We start from the raw sequence: 21834 nt of genomic DNA on the forward strand, positions 1-21834 counted from the left end.
CAGGGTAGGATAGAATGGCAATATGGGTGAGACAGAGTCAGAGAGGGATGAGGAGACAGTAGTAGGGAGTTGAAGCAATGTTATGACTCGCAAGAGGAATATGAAAGTGGGAAGCATGCTGACTAGGGACACAGGTGGGGAGCAAAACACCAGAAACGGGGGAATTAAAGAGCTATTCTCCATATTTTCCTTCCAGGACATGTGTCAAGCAATTATAGGTATGGGCCCAACCATTTCAGCAGTTCAGATAAATTATGGGGATCAATGCTACTACAGAAGTATTAGGTGTACTGTCAGCATCTGATCGGTTTGGTTAATTGATGTAGGCTTCAAAGCAGCATCTGAACATAAAACCTCATAACAATATTAAATCATTTCAACACCACAAAAGGATGAAACGTAACTGCACAAAGAAAGAATAATTTACTAAAGGATGGCAACAAATTATTTAAGAATTAGACTGTGTTTGGTGTAGAGGTTGTAGGGTAATATTTAACATTTCATCAGTTCTACAAGAAAGCAGGATTCTGTCCAGCAATCTCATTCAGAGCCAGCATAGCGAATTCAGATAATGAGCGGGTAATTGGAATTGTAAAATTCTGAAGGATATTCTGACCACATAAGTTGGTTTCGGAAGCTTGCAGTAGCTCCTGCTCGCTGACAGGTGGCACCATGAAAGTCCGCATCAACTCTGCCCTAGCTCCGGATGTGTTGTCCAGGAGCCACATACAGGTGCCAACCCTGCATGTTGACGTCAATTCCTTTCACCCTTCGACGCGGATGCAGAGCTCGACTCTGAGCTTTCCTATAGTTATTGACTTCCAGATTTCATAGAGGAGTGTGCTAGGGAATTTACCCCAATGAAGATGACATGTTCCAAGCATTGTTGCTACTGCCTCAAGCAGATGTTGGTCACAGACTAATACAATGTCTTCCTTTGGTGCCTTGGCACAAAGCATGATTTGAAGTTGTGCAACAAATGTTCCATGATGAGCCCAAGGCCACTGAGAGTGTGAGGCTAAGCTCTACATGGCAGGGCACAAGAAGAGAGGCCAGTAATGTTTGAAGTGCCGCAGTTGTTTGAGATCCTGTCCCCATTCCCTGTTGTCAGATATGTCTAATTTAAAGTTAAAGGACAAGTCATGGTGCAAACACAAGAAGTCCACCAAGGGTGTGTCCCTTTTGAGCCGCTACTACTCTAGACAAGCATTGGCATAGCCAATAGGTCTCGCTTTTGGGACCTTATAAGTATTTAGTTATGCAGCACAATATTCTTGATGCAACAACATTAACTGTTGCATGGTTAAACACTTATAAGGCCCCAAAGGCAAGACCTATTGGCTATGTCAATGCTTGTTGTACATTGCTATGATTCCTATAAAGCGCTCTGATACCCTAACGGGTCAAGGTCACGCTCTATAAAACTCAAAATAAATAAATAAATAAATAAAACGGACACCCCATACAGACACCCATCTAACAAGCACATCATAGAACATACAAAGGCTAGGCATAAGGACACCTGACTAACAAACACTTCACAGAACATATACAGACAAGGCATAAAGACACCCGGCTTACAAAAGCATTACAGAACATATACAGATTAGGCAGAAAGACAGCTGACTAACAACCACATCACAGAACATATACAGACAAGGCATAAAGACAGCTGACTAACAACTACATCACAGAACATATACAGACAAGGCATAAAGACAGCTGACTAACAAACGCATCACAGAACATATACAGACTAGACATGAAGACACTCAGTTAACAAGCACTTCACAGAACATATACAAGACAAGGTAAAAAGACATTTAAAAAGCAATTCACAAGAACATATAGAGGCTAGACAGAAAGACAGTTAGCTAACAAGCACTTTGAGAGAATATATACAGACTACACGTAAAGACACCCAACTAACAAACACTTCACAGAAAATATACAGACAAGGCATGAAGGCACCTGACTCACAAGCACCACACAGGACATATACAGAAAAGGCATAGAGACAGATGACTAACAAAAGCATCACAGAACATATACAGACAAGCCATACAGACACCCAACTAACAAGCACATCACTGAACATACAAAGGCTAGGCATAAGGACAAACAAATCATAGAACATATCCAGACAAGGCAAAAAGATATTTAACAAGCACTTCACAAGAACATATAGTTATTATAGAGGCTAGACAGAAAGACAGTTAGCTAACAAGCACTTTGAGAGAATATATACAGACAAGGCATTAAAGACACCCGACTAACAAGCGCATGACAGAATATATAGAATCAACACAGAAAGACACCCGATTAACAAATACTTCACAATCTATATACAAACTAAAAATTAAGATTTCGGACAGCCTTAACTGTGATTAGTTTTAGAGCTCAGAACAATGAAAACTGCGCACTCTGGATTAATCAAGAGCGCCACGAAGCAATAATAGAGTCAGACGTGTGCTACACGAATGTAATAACAAGACGTCCCTTTGTAGGTTGTTTGTGGTTCTGATACCTCTTTGTAGACTTGCCCCGGTGATTATGAGTTACAGAAGTGTGGCCTCAAGAACTGTGCAAAAATCAAGGTGTTTTTGTCATAAGAGTGGCATGTTGGAGACCTATAAATCATCCAAATTGGGAGCGCGGGCAGATTGAAGCTCACACCTTTCTTTACTGAGCACAGAAATGGCACCTTGGACAAAAGCTGTTATCACTGCTGTCCGGATTAAACACCTTTTGTTAAGGGCGAAAGGAAGGTTGATGCTGCTTGACATTGTTACCTTGTGTGCAATTTGCTTTTCCCTGAAATAGGCTTCCTTATCAAAAACAAGCATTGGCAGCGCGGTTGTGAAAGCGTCAAGGCCGCGCGGCCGTGAAAGTGAAAGCTTTGTATGCGTGTATGAGCGCTGCAAGTTAAAAACAAAAAAAACAAGCATTAGCAGCCCGGGAGTTGTGCGCGCGCTAAAGAAATTCTTTCTTTGAAAAAAAAAGCAGGCTGTGGCTGCATTATAGCGAGGGGGGCGGAGGTGGAGGCCAGCAGCGTGACGTGAACTGTGGTGGGGGAGGGGAGGGAATTGAAGCAGGGAGAGAGGCACGGACTGGTGAGATATGGACTGGGGGTTTTCAAAGTATCGGGGTTTTCAAAGTGCTGGCAAAAACGTACTACTGCCACGAGGTTTGATCACTAAAAAAAGAACCTTCGCAACGCATTCATGCCCTCCTGCAACAAGGCCCTCGTTTGCTATAATCGCGGCACCCCCGCTTTACTTTTAACATTAAAAGTAAAGCGCGGGTGCCGCGATTATAGCAAAAGCAAAGAATTAGACAAAAACATTCATTTCTTTACTTTTGCTATAATCGCGGCACCGGCGCATTACTTAAAGGTAAAGCGCCGGTGCCGTGATTGAGCAAGGTGGCCTTGATTTACCGGGTTTACGGCAGGGAAAGAAAGCTTAAAATTAAAATGCACAAGAGAGAGAGAGGTGAAAATGAAGGATCTAAATTAGCGTCAAAATGTGATCTTGTGTATTCTATTATTCACTGATCAGTATTTTTCTACGGTGCAATTTTGTACATGCAATTAAAAATAAAAATATTTATGTAAAAAAGAGAGGTGTAGTGATGCAAACTCTGTTTCCTGGTTACAACCTCCACCCACCAATGAAACAAACTAAGGGAAGCGGATAAGTGTGTATCTTACTAAATCGTACCTCGAGCCCAGCCAAAAACATGCTGCACACCATTGATATGGCACGTTATGCCTTGCGCTGTCCACAGGTTGTCAAGCATAACTAAGAACAGACTACCAATGCACCTCCAAACCTCAGGGAAATGCATTGGGATTGTCGGTTCTTAGGGCTGGAGGAGCAAATGTGCTGCACTGCTAAAGTCCATTACTAGGACAATCAAAATTCACAAAGTGACAGAAGAAGAAATCTGGGGTTAACAGAAAACCAGTCTCTTGATTCTAGCAGTGGGCAAGTGTAGCCGTCCAAAGTGTATCTTGAACCGCTTCAACAAAAAGACTTCAATGTTCAGGTCCCCTGGGTCCACCATGAAAAGGTTTAAGGGGGTTGTTGAAATGTTAAGTAGCACCTGCTAATGCAAAGATTCTCTTCAGACAAAGCAAGGCCTGACAATGCACAGTTTCTATTATTGCTTCATGCGGAGGCTGAAGGGACATATTTCAACAGGAGGTGCCTTACTTGGTCAAGCAACACTAAGGTGCCTTGGGGAGGGATATCAGTAAATGAGCCGCACGTACATATACCTGGACCGTTCATTGGCACCATACTGGTAAAGATCATTGCTACTGAGCTCAGGGAAAACAGGAAAGCTCTGTGAGGTAATAAGCCAAGTTCACCTAATTTCTCAGATATTTATCACTAGGACCTGCAACAAGGCCCTTGTTTGCTATAATCGTGGCACCCACGCTTAACTCTTAACATTAAAAGTAAAGCGCGGGTGCCGCGATTATAGCAAAAGCAAAGAAATAGATGTTTTTTTCTATTTCTTTGCTTTTGCTATAAACGCGGCACCCGCGCTTTACTTTTAACATTAGAAGTGAAGCGCGGGTGCCGCGATTATAGCAAAAGCAAAGAAATAGAAAAAAACAATTATTTCTTTACTTTTGCTATAATCGCGGGACCGGCACTTTACTTAAAGGTAAAGCGCCGGTGCTGCGATTGAGAAAGGCGGCCTTGATTTACCGGGTTTACGGCAGGGGAAGAAAGCTTAAAATTAAAACGCACAAGAGAGAGGTGAAAACGAAGGGAAAAGAGTCGGTAGAAAACTTGGGGATAGAGGTACAAAACAGTTAAGGTGACAGTAACAAAGAAAGTATGAAGAAGAGAGACGGAAAAGTGGGAGAAAGGATGTGAAGCGAGAGTTGGGAAGGAGAAGAGAGGCAGAGACGGGACTGAGGATGATAATACTGGCTCACTGAGAAGATCAAAGTGGCCGCATGGCCGCGAAAGTGAAAGTGATCGCGATCAAAATGCTACCATGGCCGGCGTACAGCTTGCGTGCATGTGCGCGGTGCTTAATGACAATGATGAGGAAAGCCATATGGCGCCTCTGCTCGTAAACGTGTGCCCGCGCACATGCACGCAAGCTGTAGGCCGGCCATGGTAGCATTTTTTTGAAGCCCTTACTAAAACTCTCGCCAAACCAGCGCATGCGCTGGGTCAGGCAAGACCTAAAAAAGGTTGCACAATCAGATCTCTTAAGTCAGTCTCTGCCTGCATCATCGGATTCAGGACAATTTCTCGTCCTGACACCCAGATACCCCAAACTTCCCAGGAAATCATTGACTCAAAAGTTAATTGATGCCTTGAGGGAGGCCAGTTATTTAGCCAGGCCAGCTGCTACTCGGGGACCCTGTGGCCTCAAAGATCCTTCAGAAACTAGGCTGGATTCTGCTGGTGATTCCTTCTCTAGTGCTGTGTGACCCCATTCAACCTATAAACAGCCTAGAGGTAGCTCTGTGTGGCAGGCCAGCATGTTCTTCTTGGATTCAAGCTGGCCCTGGCTTTATTGGCATTGGAATATGCCTCCAGTCCAGTCTGGAACGGATTTCATTGTATTCACAGCTTATGTCCCATTTTGTGGGCAACCTCTTCTCATCTCTCACTCCTCTTGAGGAGCAATTCAGAAAGGAACGTAGAACTAACTTTTCATGCTATATCTCCCATCAGCTGATTGACGCTCCCTCAGCAAGGAGATCTAGGGATTCATTCATTCCATTGATTGCTGAGCTTAATGGACTTGTTCCAAAGAAGTTTCCCTGTAGCCATGCTGTGTGTTCTCAAATCTGTATTGATGCACTGAGAGAGGGCAGGAACACCTTTACAAGAAACCATACAGTAGCAAGTGGCTTTTACTCTGTCCCAGAAGGGTACTTTAATGCCCTCTGCTGTTTGTTGGACAATATTAATTGTATCTCAGACACGGTCATCTCATGTATCCAGGTTGATTCCTGTGAACCTATGTTGACTTGGATTTGAGGCTACTGCTCATAGTTACTTTCTTTCCTCTAAAATGCCATTGTTTGCTGTCATTTTGATAGGATGGCTAAATTAGTTTCCCTATTCGCTATTCAATTTGGAATCTCAGTTTCATACTTTTTGTGTTGGGCCTCAAGCCTTTTCAAACCTGTGGCTGAGAAAATAATACAATTATAAATGAACAGTAGAATTAGTATTAACTAGTCACAATTAATTTGGGTGACTTCATCCAATCATATTTTTACTCGCTCTGCCATTACAGACAGAAACCAACCATGCACAAATAAGTCTTAAGTTCGATCAAGAAGATTCAATCCAACCCAGACTTCTAGGCCACTTACCTGGTGAGTGAAAAAAGCTTCTGGGCAGCTTGTAATACTTTTTCCCCTTGTTATAATGGCAACCGCTTATCCATTGAGGCTACATTACACTTTGTCTTGTTTCCTCTAAGTTGCCATCAAGAGAGAAAGCAGGGGCTCAAAGAAATTGCAATGGTTCTGTTTGATGCAGGCATTTCCATTCATAGTTTGAGCAGTCTCTATCAATCTTATTGACTCCAGTGATTTGAGGTCAGCATTAACAAACTGCAGCACACGCTCTGCCTGTCTGTAACCTCCCAAGGGTACAACCCAAAAGTCAGGACACTGGCACTTTAGAAGTCAAGACAAAAAAGTGAGGATTCTCCAGCTGTGCACCCAAAACCCAGAACAACATCCCATCACACAATAAAATTGCCCCTTTCTCCTGCAGTTCAGAAAAGAACTAAAGAGACATCTCTGCAAGGAGTGCAGAATCCTTAATTGGTAAGGAGCCTTCTAGCACCTACCGACTACCATGGCGTAACACCAAAGAAATTCTAGCTCTCAGTGAAAGATGTTGAAAAAAACCAGTTAGGGCACTGAGGTATATCGATGAATTATTTTATCATCCTGAAAGGGAGCAAAATATAAAATATAAACATATTATTTATGATTGAGTGATTGTTATAAACCTACAAATCGCGTTTGAGATAAGTACTAGTCCTAGACGGGAAGGTATTTATAAAAGAAGAACTACAAATGACACACTCCATAGCAAGGAGAGAGTGACTTAAAGCTACCTTCATTTAACTAGCATCAACCAACCATTCATGAAATAGAATAGTGCATGGAGAACTTTTGAGGATCAAATGGTATTGTTCAACACACAAGGAATATCAAAAACATCCAGAATAATGCCTTGAAATATTTAGATAAAGAGAATGTCTGAATAAGGTATCTGAAAGAGACACGTTAGTGATAGATTCTTTACCTTAGAATTTCCCCATGCATCAGAGTGGATCCGGAAAGTTTTTCGTCAGCAGTACCCCTGCGCGTCGGTATGCGTCGACGTACGGCTCCACGTACGTCGCTGGCGTCGTAGCCGCCGAGATGACGTCGTTGGAGCTACGTAGACGCGCGCTGACGTCAGTTCTTTCTTTTTCCGCACCAGCAGCGCAGATCCGAGAGAGAGCGGTACCCCTAGTTAAAAGTTTTAACTTGGTTTTCTGAGAAATTGTTTCTCTTGTTTTGTCGAGTAACTCGACTCCTGTTGCAGTAGGGATGCCCGAGTTTAAGTCCTATAGGGCCTGCCGTCGGAACATGTCGGTAGCGGACCCCCACGACGTGTGTCTCTTCTGCTTGGGGCACGCCCATGACCTCGAGGCGTGCCCCAATTGTCGGGCCATGGTGCCGAAAGCTTTGCGGGAGAGTTCCTGAAAGTTGTTGGAGGCCCGGCAATCACCATCGCTCGTCGGAATCGGGGACAGGTAAGTCACGGCACCATAAAAAGTCGAAGAAGCGACGTCGCTCTTCTTCTTCTACCCCTCACCGGTCGCGGTGAAAAGGGCGGGCGATCACTCCCCCGCGGCTCCGATGGAGCCTTCGGTGTTGCCTGTGGCCTACCCGCCTTTTCTGGGCCCGCACGCGACTCCGGAAGAGGTACAGGCCTTCGTGTCTGCAATGGGCCGTTTGTTTGGCCCATCGGGTCCCTCCGGAGTGCCTTCAGACCCCGCGGTCACGTTGGGTGTGTCTGACCCCATACAGCCGCCTTTGGGCTCGGCTACGCCGGCACCATACCCTGCGGCGCCACAACTGACGCCGTATGGCGCCGAACCAGGATTGGTCTCTTACCCCCCGATTCCATTTCTTGGTGGGGAGTTTGTCCCATTTCCCCAGGCACCTCATCCTTACTGGCTTCTTCCACAGCCGGTGGATGAAGGGGAGTACTGGGAGGGGTCTGAGGACTCTCTTGCTGCTCAATGCGAGGATGAGCCTGAATGGGAAGGAGACATGGAGGGTCCAGCGGATCTGGATTTCTCTCCACACCCTGGTACGCTTTCCCCTTCTTCCGTGGCTACGGAGGAGGTTGGAACTTTTTCAGTGGTGTTGCGTAGGGCGGCTGAGGCTCTTAACCTCGTGCTCCCTTCTGTGTCTGTCAGGACCAATCTCCTGACCGAGGTGCTTAAGCCAGCGTCCTCCTCCGCGGAGCTGCTGCTGCCCTTCAACGATGCAGTTACTGACATCCTGTTGAGCACCTGGAACAAACCCAACGCAGGGGTTCCTGTAGATAAGGGTGTGGCGCACTGCCATCGCCCGGCGCCGGGTGACCCCAGGTTTCTCACACAACACCCGACGCCTCAGAGTCTGGGGGTCCAGGCTTCTGCCTCGCCGAGCGCATTCTCTTCCGCACATCCAGACAAGGAATCTAAAAAACTGGAGCAGTTTGGGAAAAAGATTTTCACCTCTGCCTGTTCTGGATTGCGGGCAGTGAATATTGCATGCCTGTTGGGCCGCTATTCCCACTCTGTGTGGGACACCTGGCACAGGTGCTGCCTCAGTGCCCTGGGGAAGCTCGGGTGGTGCTCTCTCAGGCCATTACCGAAGGGAGAGATGCTGCTAAATTTACTATCCGTTGTGGGCTTGACACGGCCGATTCCCTCGGCAGAGCACTTTCAACAACGGTGTCGCTCCACCGTTACGCTTGGCTCAGAACTACTGGCTTCTCCGGGGATGTCCAGAACACTTTGTTGGACATGCCCATTGATGGCACATGCCTCTTTGGTGACAAGACAGATAGCACCCTGGAACGCTTTAAGGACTCTCGGGCTACGGCCCAGTCCTTCGGTCTCGCCACCAAGTATACTTCCTCTGGGTCCGCTTTTCGCTCCTTTAAAGGTCAAGGCACCCAAACACGTTCCTTTCAGACCCACAGGTCTGTGCAGCTGCAGTCTCAGTGCAGCTGCTGTCGTGGGGCCCGCCGTGGTGGGTCCCGAGGACAGCGGGTGAGTCAGTCCACCACCACCCCTGTGGCCGCGGCCTCAAAACCTTCATAGTCCGGTGTTTCAGGCCCACCAGATGCCAGTGGGTGGCAGGATTCGCCATCACCTTCCCCACTGGCGCACCATCACCTCGGACAGGTGGGTTCTACAGATAGTCCGAAGGGGCTACTCCCTCCCCTTCGAGTCTACCTCTCCAGCCATGCCACCTCAGTTCCACCGCATGTCGGGGGATTACTTGTCACTTCTCCAGCAGGAAGTTGCGGCCCTCTTGGCCAAGGGGGCCATCGAGCGCGTTCCGATGCCAGAAGTAGGTCGTGGTTGTTATTCCCATTACTTCTTGGTTCCAAAGAAGGACACAGGCCTGCGTCCCATTTTAGACCTCCGGAACATTAATCACTTCTTCCGGAAGGAGAAGTTCAAGATGCTCACGCTTGCTCAGGTCTTGTCTGCCCTAGACCCGCAAGACTGGCTGGTAGCGTTGGACTTGCAGGATGCTTATTTTCATATTCCCATCCTGCCGGCCCACCGGCGTTACCTACGGTTCACGGTAGGCCACAAGCACTTTTAGTTCACCATGCTCCCTTTCGGCCTTACCTGCGCCCCTCGGGTGTTCAAGAAAGTGATGGCGGTGGTCGCAGCTCATCTGCGCAGTTCAGGGGTTTCAGTCTTCCCCTATCTTGACGACTGGCTGTTGAAGGCGGTCATCTCCCACCTCCAGACTACGGCCGACCTCCTGCATTTGCTGGGGTTTTCCATCAACGTGCCAAAGTCGCACCTGATTCCCTCTCAGAAGCTCCTCTTCATCGGAGCGGTTCTGGATATGGCGCAGTTTCGGGTTTATCGTCCCGAACAGCGAGTCCGGGACATTCGGGCTATGATTCCGATCTTTCAGCCCTGGTCAAGGGTTTCGGTCAGGAAGACCCTGAGGCTGCTGGGCCTCATGGCCTCCTGCATCCTGCTAATCTATCATGCCAGATGGCATATGCGGGCTCTGCAGTGGGACCTGAAGTTCCAGCGGGTGCAGCATCAGGGAAACCTCTCCGACTACGTCCAGATCTCGGAGGGCACTGCACATGACTTGCAGTGGTGGCTCACGGACTAGCGTTGGGTCAGCGGCAGATCCCTCTCCCTTCTCCAACTGGAGCACACAGTAGTGATGGACGCGTCTCTCCTGGGATGGGGCGGCCACATGGGAGAGGCGGAGATCAGAGGCCTCTGGTCTCTGGCGGAGTCCAAGCTCCATATCAACCTTTTGGAGCTCAGGGCGATTCTACTTGCACTGAAAGCATTCCTTCCCTCTGTCAAGGGGAGAGTAGTGCAGGTGTTTACAGACAACACCACCGCCATTTGGTACTACAACAAGCAGGGTGGAGTGGGGTCGTGGACCCTATGCCAGGAGGCTCTACATCTCTGGACGTGGCTGGACCATCTCGGCATATCCTTGGTGGTTCAACACCTGGAAGATTCTCTGAACGCCAGGGTGGACAAACTCAGCCACAGGTGCATGTTGGATCACAAATGGCGTCTTCACTCAGAGGTGGTACAAGGTCTCTTTCAGCAATGGGGAGAACCTTGGTTAGATCTATTCGCCACCGAAGAGATCGTGCAACGTCAGCGGCACTCACTCGAAGATGCTTTTCGTAGCGAGTGGAGTTGCGGTCTATTGTACGCCTTTCCGCCTATACGACTTCTACCCAGAGTGCTGAAGAAGATCCGACGTGACCGGGCCCAAGTCATTCTTGTGGCGCCGAACTGGGCTCGAAGAGTTTGGTATCCCGAGCTACTCAGTATGAGCGCGGATCCCCCTATCCGACTGCCTCTTCGGGAGGATCTCCTGTCGCAGCAACAGGGGACGGTCCTCCACCCGAACCTGTCCAGCCTCCACCTCCTTGCGTGGAGATTGAGCAGTGACAGCTGATTCCATTTGACTTGCCTCCTGAAGTCTGTATTGTGATTCTGGCAGCCAGGTGTCCCTCCACTAAAACGGTATACGCCTGTCAGTGAAGAGAATTTGTGGCATGATGTACAGTGAAAGCTGTAGATGCTCTTGCTGTCCCTCTTTCTGAGGTCCTATTGTTCCTTCTCTGTTTGTCCCAGCAGGGTTCTGCTCTGGGCACTATCAAGGGCTACCTTTCTGCTCTTTCAGCCTTTCTTAGGCTGCCTGATCAGCCCTCTCTTTTCAAGTCCCCTGTTGTCAACATATTTCTCAAAGGCATTACTCCCCTTTTCCCTCCTGTTCCTTTTGTGATGCCTCAGTGGGACTTGAACTTGGTTCTCACATACTTAATGTGCGCTCCCTTTGAGCCTCTTCATAACTGTCCTTTGCGGTTATTGACTTTGAAGACTGTCTTCCTGGTGGCCATCACCTCCGCTCGGCGGGTGAGTGAACTCCAGGCTCTTTCCTGTAAACCTCCTTTCCTGGCATTCATCCGGACAAGGTTGTGCTTCGACCGCGTCCCTCCTTTCTACCAAAAGTAGTCTCTGCCTTTCATCTCGGGCAAACTGTCACTCTGCCCACTTTCTTTCCGCCTCCGCACCCTTCAAGAAAAGAGGAGAGGCTCCACCGTCTGGACCCAAAACGTGCGCTTTCGTTCTATCACAACCGCACACAACAGTTCCGGGTGGATGACCAACTCTTTGTTGGTTACGTGGGCGCCAAGAAAGGCCGGTCTGTGGACAAGCGAACTATCTCCTGATGGGTTGTCTTGTGCATTAAAGCCTGTTACTCTCTGGTGAAAAAGGAACCTCCGGTTGGGCTGCGCGCTCATTCTACCAGGGCGACAGCAGCTACTACAGCATTGGAACGCGGTGTCCCCCTGCAAGACATCTGTCAGGCGGCAACTTGGGCCTTGTTGCATACTTTTACTAAGCTCTATTGCCTTGACAGTCAGGTCTGGAGAGGCGGCTCCTTTGGCTGTTCGGTTCTCCGTGACTTTCTGGTATAATCTCACTTTGCAGACCCACCACCGGGGTTGGTATTGCTTGGGTATGTATTCTAAGGTAAGGAATCTATCACTAACGTGTCTCTTTCAGATGCACAAGTTACTTACTTGTGTAACGATATATCTGTAAGAGACATTAGTTAGTGATAGATTCCTTACCGCCCGCCCATCCTCCCCGTTTTGCGAACTGTTCTCTAGGGTTCAGGTCATCCCTTTCAGGGCCCTAGTTCTATTGCACCAGCAGTCGGTCTCTGGCATGGCTCTGCGCTCCTGGCGTGGAAAAGTTGTGTACAGAACTGACGTCAGTGCGCGTGGGCGCGTCTAAGTAGCTCTGACGATGTCATCTCAGCGGCTATGACGCTAGCGAGTACGTGGAGCCGTACGATGACACTATCGACGTGCAGGGGTACTGCTGGCAAAAAACTTTCCGGATCTAGTCTGACGCCTGGGGACATTCTAAGTTAAGGAATCTAGCACTAACTAATGTCTCTTACAGATATATCATTATACAAGTAAGTAACTTGTGCATTGGAGTAAACATAGGAAATCTGCATGAGAAAGGTTGATCTTGACCATTGGTAGGACCAGCACAATCATCAAAATCACCAGGATCAGAGGAAGCAAAGATAACATTTATCTAGTAATATTGTATAGAAGAGATTGTTATAATTTTGTGCAATCACTGGGCATAAATCTAATCGGATGATGATTCAATGAAGTAATTGATCACCTTTTGGGGGGCTTCATCAATAAAAGATAGGATAGTGAAGTGTTGCGGGGATTCTGCACATGCACAGAACTATGCACAGGAAAACAGGACCTCAGTGAATAGGTGGTGTACCAACCTACCACATCCGTACCCAAAATCCCTAACCGACTAGCTATAGAGTCTCCTTCGCTCTCCGTCTACAGCGAAGCTACCAATGATTAGACAACCCAGAACACGTCACTCTATCTTGGAAATCGCGGGAGCCAGACACTCTTTTGCTTAGTCACTCATACTTGTCCACAATGTGAGTAATCAGAGACGCAGTATATTTTAAAATGTTTATTTCAACTAACGCACTCTATGGTGCAGTACACAAGCCAATACTAGCAGCAGAATGCATAAACATAATATAGTCAGCATTGTTACAATACCATAGAATACAAACGGAGATGTCATGTTATAAAAAACAGTGGAAAAGGATTGAACACCCTAACCACTCTCCCCGTGACAAGAGATAGTTTATTATAAAACAGAAGACCTCTGGGCTTTGTCAGCAGACCCCCATACCTCAAGGTCTAGATACAATGTTCACATCGCAGGACAAACATGTGTCTTCTCTCTGGAAAGGTGTCTCTTTGAGTGTGTAAAAAGAGTTTGTTGTTGCAATATTAAAGTACACGATTTCCAGAGGTGCAGCTGTGTGTAGCATGTAATGCCTAGGTGCTAGGGACTGATCAGAAGAGAATAACAAGGGGCATTGTTGTTTGGCCTTGAACATCGTTTGCAGACTAAACCTCAAAGCACAGCAAAGAACTTGCAAGGTAGACAGTTCTCAAGTGAAAGGGGCACAAACAAAGCCTTGTGAAATAGATGCTTGCAGTGTTGTGCACAAAAGCAGCCTCATGGCAGCGAAGCTCATACCAACTTAGCAATTGTCGACAATGGACTTATAAGCCTTACTACACCCTCCCCCTGATATGACCATCGCATGTAGACTCACCAAGAAAACAAAGTTCAAAAAGCGTGAGCAGATATCAATAGGCGTGTCCATAAAATGTGGAAAAAGCAAAAACGAAAGTCTGTGAAAAAAACAAGTCCTGGAAGAAGTCAAAAGACGAGAAAGAGGAGAAAGTGATAGTAAAAAAAAAACAAAGCATACGGAAACCCAGCTGATGTCTACTGGCAGAATGTGCCTTATTAATCCATCAAGGTGTAAGTGCAAAAGAATGCAATACCATCCAGAAGGACATCATTTTGGTCGGTGGAAAAGTAAGATATCATCCAATTGAGCAAACCGAAAGAACAAGAATGTTCTTCATAGTCGGGTGCCTCCATTAACATTGCTGGATTACTTGCATGATATTCAATGTAGCTCTGGAGTAGGAGATTCTGTGAAGCCTCACAGATATCCCATTGTGCCAAAATTCCAAGTGCAGCAGCACGCGCCATCAATCCAATCCCAGTACACTCCTGCTCAAGAGAAACTAAGGGGCCCATTAGCGGATCGAAATCCGGGACTGGACATGAAGTGTTGGTGAGACATAATTCAAATGCCCACGTAAAGTCACAGCGGAGGCACGAAAACACAGGTTGCATGCAAGTAAAGTAAGCAAAACGGAATGATAATCCATAAGACACACAGTGTCGCAAGGGGCAGTGTACCGAAGCATTCATTCATCCGGTCACGAAGCAGTTGCAGCCGGCCTGGCCTGCGCAGTACCACAAGAGGAGGAGCCATTGCATAGCAGGCACAACAGAAGCAGGATTCCCGCTGCCAATGCCAATATTAACGGAAAACCACCAAAGACTCTGGAAAAGATAGAATGAATGAATGCAGGTATCACACGAAATATAGTCTGAAAAGAAGTAACGAGGCCAGAACACGTTTAAAAAAATAAGCCAAGCCTTGAGTATTCAACGCATTGAATATGCCTTAATCAACTCCCCAAAATGTAGTGGGAGGTTTGTGTTTAAAAGTGTTTGAATCTCAGACGCCGCACTAGCCACCTGGACCATGGTTCACGTGCGGAAGTAATGCAACTTCTCGTTGCCTTAAAAGCGCCTTTGAATCTGCTCAGCTTGTTGAAATCTGCTTTCAAAGTTGGAATTGAAGGCCACACTAAACTATCCAGCGGCCCATGCGGGGGTGGAAAAAGCACATTATTGCAACAAATTACGCGCTGGGAAACTGTTACAATGTAAGGAATGCCAGCCTGCAAGCCGCAGCATTTTTGGTTATTTAAAATAGGATAGCTACCGTTAGTAAGCAGTGTGAACGTGGAACTTATGGCAGGCACTGGTTTACCCTTTAAAACACATGCAAGATTTGGAGCTGAAAGATTACATGCTCCATGCAACTGTATGTTTTTACATACCAGGGAATGTCCCACAGTGGAATCACAATCCTCCCCGGTTGGGTAAACTTCGATGTTGTCCCTCAAACATCTATAAGTGAAAGGGAAAAACCACAGTTCATGTAAAAAAGCACTTTCAAGGGGTTCAAAACAACCCACAGGGTAATGCTTCATACAGGATGTAAACTGAAACAGAGAGAAATATAAACCTATAACTCCATGGATTAACCAAACCGCAGATTCTGATTCCGCTACCGAAAAGGGTAAAGGGGCTATTTTTCCAATGTGCAAAAGAGTGTAAGCTAAATCCTTCATGGACATAAATTCCTGTTTGTCTGTCGCATCAAACGGGGAAAATAAAGCAGTAGCATTCAAAAAATCCCATGACACTTTTCCCATTTTCAATGTTTGCAAAGTCCATGCAAATTGCATCACTGAACACAATTGATTTTGACCATGATATAACAAAGACACATCTTCTTGCACAATGTCAATAACAGAGTGTTAGACCTGGCATCTTTGGCGTGGTTACCCTTAACTTTATGCCTCTTCCTCCTGTATTTTTTGACACTGTGCTGGATTACGTTTTGCTGGTTTAGACGCTTCGGGCACTTGCCACTGCTGATCAGTGCCAAAGTGCGAGTGCTCCCTGGAGAAATTGTGTTATGATTGGTTATCCCTGATTGGCATATTTGTGTTACCCGTAGGTCCCTAGTAAAGTGCACTACGTGTGCCAGGGCTGGTAACTCAAATGCTACTAGTGGGCTTGCAACACTGATTTTGCCACCCACACAAGTAGTGCTGAAACGAAAACTCAGGCCGGCCAATGCCGTGCCTGCGCGCAGTTTGTTAACTACACCGTCGACCTTGCCGGTGTCCACACCCACCAGGCCTTACCCTTTCCTTCTCGGGCACATCAGCCGCCCCTCTAGTAGGCCCGAGGTACCCCCCTAGGCAGGGTGCAGTGTATGTAAAAGGCAGGACATGTACTAGTGTGGGTGACATGTCCTGGTAGTAGAAGACCGCCAAATTCATCTTTCACTATTGAGGGGCTATCTTGCCCAATAGGACAGAATGGGGAAGGCTGCGTATTATGGTTACCTGCCTATCTTCCTATAAGAGCGAGATACAGAATCGAAGTCTAGTACCCCTGAACTCGGAATCTGATGACGCATCTTTTAGGACAGATGACTTTTGAATCCTGTGTTCGAGAATGGCACTTTTTAGAGTTCAACCTTTTTGCGTGCTTCTGCCTGTTTGTGAAATGGTTTGTGAGTGACAGGGTCTGGTGAGGTGTGCGTGATCTCTGGGAGGGCAGGATGAGTCAGCGCTAGGTTGAATAGGCCGATCGACACTTAGAGTGGTGGGAGGAGTAGCGCCCGGGCCTTTATAGGGCTGTGCCTGCCTTCCACAGAGCTGGCTCCACCTCCTGCGGTGCTTCTGAAGACCCTGGCACACCTGCACAAAAGAAGACGTGCCCTGGCCGAAGGCACCCAGAACTGGTTCAAACTGGATCCAGGACCCCTCACACATTGAAAACTAAGACTTTTGGGGTATAAATATTACAACCAAAACCCCTAAACTTTAGATTCGTCTGAATAGACACCTTCGTGATCGAGAGGAATCCCTGCCGAAGAAGATCAGCTGAATAGACTCTGGAGAAGACTGCCCTTGCTGTGTGTCTGGGGTTGGCATGCAGTTTGCTGTTTCCACTGAGGAGAGGACAAAGGGACTTTGCTGTGTGCTGTGTCCCCCTACTTGAAGACAGACTTTGCTGAGTGCTGTTTCCCTCTGAAGGAAAAAGTCTTCAAGGGCCTGAGTAGAGCTGGCCCGCCTGTTTCCCAAGTCCCAGTCACAAAAGGACTTCACCGCCAGCCTCCCTGAACTTCCTTGCTGGGAGTTCCAGTCGCTACAAGGGCCTGAAACTGAGTGTGAGACCTTTCTACTATCGGGAGCTGTGTAAGCGCAAGAGGAGAAGAATCTGTTTCTGATCCACAAGAACCGCCAACGTCGCAACTTCACCGGAGACGCCATCGCTCTTCGCCGACGCCGTGCATCATCAGTGACATCCTTGTCCGAGGTACTGTTGTTCGGGAGTCTGGGTGCCTCTGCACCTGCCGCTGCGATCCCCGCAGGCAGTGTTGTACTTTGGACTTTGCTTTGTCCTGATGCTGAGGTAGCCCCGTGGGTGCTACCTGATTTCTACAACATATTTTTCACATTTTTGCAACGATCTGTCTAAAGACATTCCATCAAGTAATCTTATATGTGGAACTTTTTGTTGTTTTGGTCTTGTTTACGTTTAGTAAAGATAATCTATTTTTCTAAACCCGTGTGGTGTCCGTTTGTGGTGTTATCACTATATTACTGTGAGTGTTGGTACAAATACTTTACGCATTGCCTTTGAAGATAAGCCTGTCTGCTCAAGCCAAGCTCCCGAGGGGGTGAGCAGGGGTTATCGACAAGTGTGTATCCCCCTTACTCTGACTAGAAGCACGGGTCCCTATTTGGTGTAAAGTACCCACCTCAGCCAACTAGAGACCCCCATTTCTAACATTGGTGGTGAGGATCTGAGCTTGTATTTGCACTTGACCCACAGTGATTGGTGTGCATCACTAGGATTAGTGAAGACCACTACACAGCCACATATTGTTTTTGGTTCTATTTTTGATCCGTGAAACATCCTCACCATGTACAATCCTGCAAAAGCAGCAAGTGAGGGATCCGAATTGGAGTTCAGCATCGAAGATCTGTATTCGTACAAGGTCAACCAACTCAAGCAATTCTGCAATGATCTAGGGTGCCACATGAGAGGGGGTGCGAAAAAAGATGAGATCCAGAAAGCCTTGAAAACCTGGTGATAGGCCCAAGGTGCTGCCGACGGTGTTAATACACCTGTGGATGTCGACGGGCAAGTGCATGGGTTTGGGCCACAGGATTTGCCTGTACCACGAGTAGCCGGCAGGGGTACCAGCATCCATTCTGCTGGGAGTCTCTCCCGAGAAGAGCGAGAAGAGAACCAAAAGATCTGAGAACATGAGCTGGAGGTCATGAGGCTCAAGGCGTAGGCCGAGGAGAGAGCTCGAGCCTTGTTGAGCGGAAGTTGATCTTGGCTCACGAACTGAGCATCAGAGCTAGATATCAAGGCCAAGCAGTTGGAGTCCAGTTCGAATGGTGGCAGCGCACAGCCAGTGCAAGGGGGTAAGGTGTACGCCCCAAGGATTTAGTTCAGAATTTCCAAAAGGGACAGGATATCCATGCGTGGTTTGAGTCGTACGAGGTTGCCTTGAGAATGAATGGGGTGCCTGAACAGAACTGAGGGGCGGGCCTGTGGAAACACTTTGAGGCATCTGGGAAAAAGTTTTACCAGCTTTAGCGGAAGAGGGAGCCCTCACTTTTGCCAAGATGAAGGAGCCTTTATACCTCAAGTACGGTCTCACCCCAGAACAGTATCGAGTGAAGTTCAGGAACTCTAAGAAGAACGATTCACATGGGTTGAATGCGCGAGAGCAGGGCAGCAAAGTTACTGATTATCAGGGGTTGTGCATTTAATCAGTCGGGAGCACTTGAGTAGTCTATGTGTTCTGGAGCTGCGCCAGCATTTGTTGGATAGTAAGCTAACTGATCCCAGTGAGCTTGCAAAGGAGACGGACCGCTGGACTAGCACCAGGGTCCACAAGGGGATTGTGGGTACCACAGCCACAGGTGGGCAGGGTCCCCAGCAGAAGAGTGGGGGGGACAAAGTTAGTCAAAGGAGTTCTCCAAAGGGCCCCAAAATAGTTCAGATGGAAAGGAGTCCCAGCCCCCCCAGCCTAAGACGTCACAGCCCCCTAAGGGCGAACGTCCCCCTACGGGTCCCCCCAGGTGTTACCACTGTGGTGAGAGAGGTCACATTGCCCTGAGATGCCCCAAGAAAACCCAAGCATCCAGTGGTGCTCCGACACCGGGGTTAGTGAGTGTGGCGTTGGGTGAGGAATTAGTTTCTGGTGGGGAGGAGCAAGCAGTGATGACCCTGGTCTCGCTAGGAGACCGAGAGATGGTCCAGGAAACCTATCTGCCTGAAAACACTAAAGTACAGACAGTGGGTGACCATCAACGGGAGGAGGTTGGAGGCTCTACGTGACACAGGTGCCAGCGTGACTTCCGTTCGGTGTCAGTGAGTGTCGGAAGAGTAGGTCATTCCTGATGCACTTCACCCGGTAGTTGCAGCAGACAACCCCGTGCACCTCTGCAAGGTGGCGCTTGTACCCTTTGAGTGGGGGGGGGTCTCAGGTTCCTTGAAGGTCGTAGTTAGTCCGTCCATGCCTGTAGACTGTCTGCGAGGAAATGACCTGGAGAGTTCCCCGTGGAAGGAGGTGGAACACCAGGCTCATTTGGAGATGTTGGGTCTGCCTGAGTGGGTTTGTGTGACCACTCGGTCGATGGCAGCCAGTAGGAGCAATTAAATGGACATGGAGCCTGAAACAGTGGCCCAGGTGCCTTCCAGGAAGAGAAGGAGCAGGGGGCATGGGAAACCGGCCCCAGCCATTCCCACGGTCCAGGAGGAGGCAGAACCCGAGGGGGATGCCCTGGAGCCTATAGGGGAACAGGTAGCCGAACTGGGAGACCTACCCGAGCTGACCCATTGGCGGCAGGAAGGAGGTCCTTCCATGGAGGGGTTCTGCAAGGAGCAGAGAGAATGCCCTTCTCTTATTGGTTTATGGCAACAGGTTGCAGACCAGGCAGCAGATGGAGAGTCCAAGAGTCATCTCATTTACTGGGAGGATAGATTGCTATATAGTGAGCCTAAGTTCGTTGAGCCCGGGGCAGCCCGTGTGGTGGACCTTCCTACTGGGTCTGGCTCATGACGTGCCCCTCGCAGGACATTTGGGGTGCGACACGACCTTTAAGGGGCTTGTCAGCCACTTCTTCTGGCCCCAAATGAGGAAGCATGTCAGCACGCACTGCAGGGTTTGCCATACTTGCCAGGCAAGTGGCAAAAGTGGAGGGAAGTGTAAGGCTCCCCTCCAACCCTTTCCCGTGGTGAGCACCCCTTTCAAGCGGGTGGACATCGACATTGTGGGGCCTCTGGAACCCAAGACAGCCTTAGGCAACAAGTTCATCTTGGTCTTGGTGGACCATCCCACTTGGTACCCAGAAGCTGTCCCTCTCCAGACAATCACAGCCCCCGTGGTGGGCCGTGCATTGATGGGGATCTTTTCCCGTGTGGGGTTCCTCAGAGAGGTGGTCTCCGACCGCGGTACCAACTTCATTTCGAAGTATATGAAGTCTTTGTGGGACGAGTGTGGTGTAACCTACAAGTTCACCACTCCGTACCACCCTCAAGGGAATGGGTTGGTTGAGAGATTCAACTGAATCCTGAAAGGCATGATAATGGGTCTTGCGGAACCCATGAGTCGGAAGTGGGACTTTTTTTGCCATGCCTGCTGTTTGCCTACCGGGAGGTACCGCAGAAGTCCTTGAGGTTCAGTCCCTTCGAACTCCTGTACGGGCACCCCGTTAGAGGACCTCTGAGTCTGGTAAAGGAGAGTTGGGAGAAATCCCCCGGAAAGACTCCCCAGGGTGTGTTCAGCTATGTGCTGGCCTTCCGCAACCAGACACAGCGCTTCAGGAAGATCGCTCAGGCGAACCTGGAGGCTAACCAGGAAGAAATGAAAAGATGGTACAACCAGAATACCACTCTTGTCGAATTTCAACCTGGGCAGAAGGTGTGGGTGATGGCGCCAGTGGAGCCTTGCGCACTCCAAGACAAGTAGACTGGGCCATACGAGGTGGTGGAGCCCAAGAACGACGTAACCTACCTGGTTAACTTGCAGACTCCGAGGAACCCGCTGCGGGTCCTGCACGTGAACCGCCTCAAGCCACACTTTGAGAGGTCTGATGTAACGATGCTCCTGGCTACAGATGCTGGAATGGAAGAGGAAAGTGACCCTCTTCCTGACCTCCTGGCAGCCAAGGAGCTAGACGGGTCAGTGGATGGAGTGAACCTCTCGCCCACCCTGACCCCAGAGCAGCAGAGGGGCTGTCGCCAGGTGTTGGGCCAGTTTGCCTCCCTGTTTTCCTTGACGCCCGGAATCACCAATTGGTGCGTCCATGATGTGGACACCAGGGACAGTCTACCTGTGAAGCAGAAATTTTACAGGGTAGCTGACAAGGTCAGGGCCAGCATCAAAGAAGAAGTTTCTAAGATGCTGGCACTAGGGGTGATTGAGCCCTCCAGCAGCCCGTGGGCTAGCCCTTTGGTCTTGATACCCAAAGCTGCTGCGCCCAGGGCCACTCTAGAACTGCAGTTTTGCGTGGACTGCCGTGGGCTCAATGCGGTCATGAAGAGCGAAGCTCACCCCATCCCCAGAGATGATGAGCTCTTGGATTGGTTGGGCGCCGCCAGGTACCTCAGTACGTTCGATTTAACTTCTGGGTACTGGCAGATTGCCTTAACCGAGGGGGCCAAACAGAGGTCCGCGTTTTCAACGCCAGAGGGGCACTTCCTGTTCCGAGTCATGTCCTTTGGGTT

The 21834-nt window shown here is 48.5% G+C and overlaps 1 protein-coding gene across 4 annotated transcripts in view; it reads left to right on the forward strand.

The window, feature by feature from the left end:
• LOC146785218 (uncharacterized) overlaps positions 1-21834 on the forward strand; it is a 1495909-nt gene that overhangs the window by 1134839 nt on the left and 339236 nt on the right. The gene's annotated exons all lie outside the window — the stretch shown is intronic.

The sequence above is a fragment of the Triturus cristatus genome, chromosome 11 (assembly GCF_964204655.1).
Source record: "Triturus cristatus chromosome 11, aTriCri1.1, whole genome shotgun sequence".
NCBI lineage: Eukaryota > Metazoa > Chordata > Amphibia > Caudata > Salamandridae > Triturus > Triturus cristatus.